The sequence below is a fragment of the Cyprinodon tularosa genome, unplaced genomic scaffold (genome assembly GCF_016077235.1).
Source record: "Cyprinodon tularosa strain WSP-4 unplaced genomic scaffold, ASM1607723v1 ctg194, whole genome shotgun sequence".
In the NCBI taxonomy this organism is placed as follows: Eukaryota; Metazoa; Chordata; class Actinopteri; order Cyprinodontiformes; family Cyprinodontidae; genus Cyprinodon; species Cyprinodon tularosa.
The window spans coordinates 418,334-419,447 of NW_024038699.1; positions in this window are offsets into that span (position 1 = coordinate 418,334).

A 1,114-nucleotide genomic window follows, 5' to 3' on the forward strand; every position below is an offset into this window, starting at 1 on the left:
CAACAGAGATGTGGCAAAATGCAGAAGAAACCTCAAAGATGGTCATTAACTCCAACTCAAATATTACACAGTAAGACTGGTGACAAGTTATTTGATCAGATTAAGTACTATTATTTGAGACAGTTGGGAGAAATACCTATATGTTAGGAAGAAATAACTATATTATCATTGATACATTGGTACCTAAAATACATTTAAAAACATGTGCTCAGATATCAAAAAGAAAGAGAAGAAGAGAAACTGCTTTAGTCACTGATAAGACAACAGTGGATCACCAATAGCCAATAATTTGGCCATAATATCAACCATGTTACAGGAAATCCTTTAAAACCACGAAGAAGAGCCGACTGTTGTAATACTGATTCAGTGCTTATTTCATCAGCATGCTTATTGGCTGACCTAAATCCTGTTGAGAATCTGCGGGTTATTGCAATAGAGGTGAGTAAAAAAAAGTGAAATAAAAAAGCAGGTATTAAAGCAACCAAGGCCTCCCTAACACTAAAGCAGAGCAGCAGACACAGTTGCTTGAATAGAATAAAATAGAAAATCCCTTTATTGTCCCACAACAGGGACATTTTGGTGTTGCAACAGCAAGAAGATTATAGCAAAAGTTGTCACACAAATGTGGACCTTAGAAAAGTATACAAAATAACAGAGAAGAGTTAAAAAATAAACCAAAATACTGTACTGTAAAGTGTTTTTACAATATAAACACTGTGCACCTGGAGAATAAATAACCAATTTACAACTTTTTACAGTAATAGATATTTGAAAATAGCAGCAACATCCGAGATATGCAAAATGACAGCAGAACTTAAATTTTAGAATACAAGAAAAAAAAAACTTGTAGCAAAATGTACATAATATGCCTGAATTTATTCATTATATTTCTCTTCTGTTGACCCTAAGCACATTTTAAGGACTTTCTCATCGGCATTAAGCCAAATTGTTGAAAAAAAGCTGACTAAAATCCTAAAGAGGATTTTTATATTTTTTCTAGCTTTTGAATTGAAACCAAAATTCCTCAGCAGGAGTATAAACATGTCTGATAAAGTTACGCGGCCTCCACTAGGTGGCAGCACAGCTCAGTTCTGTTCATCAGCCAGCCCAAAAA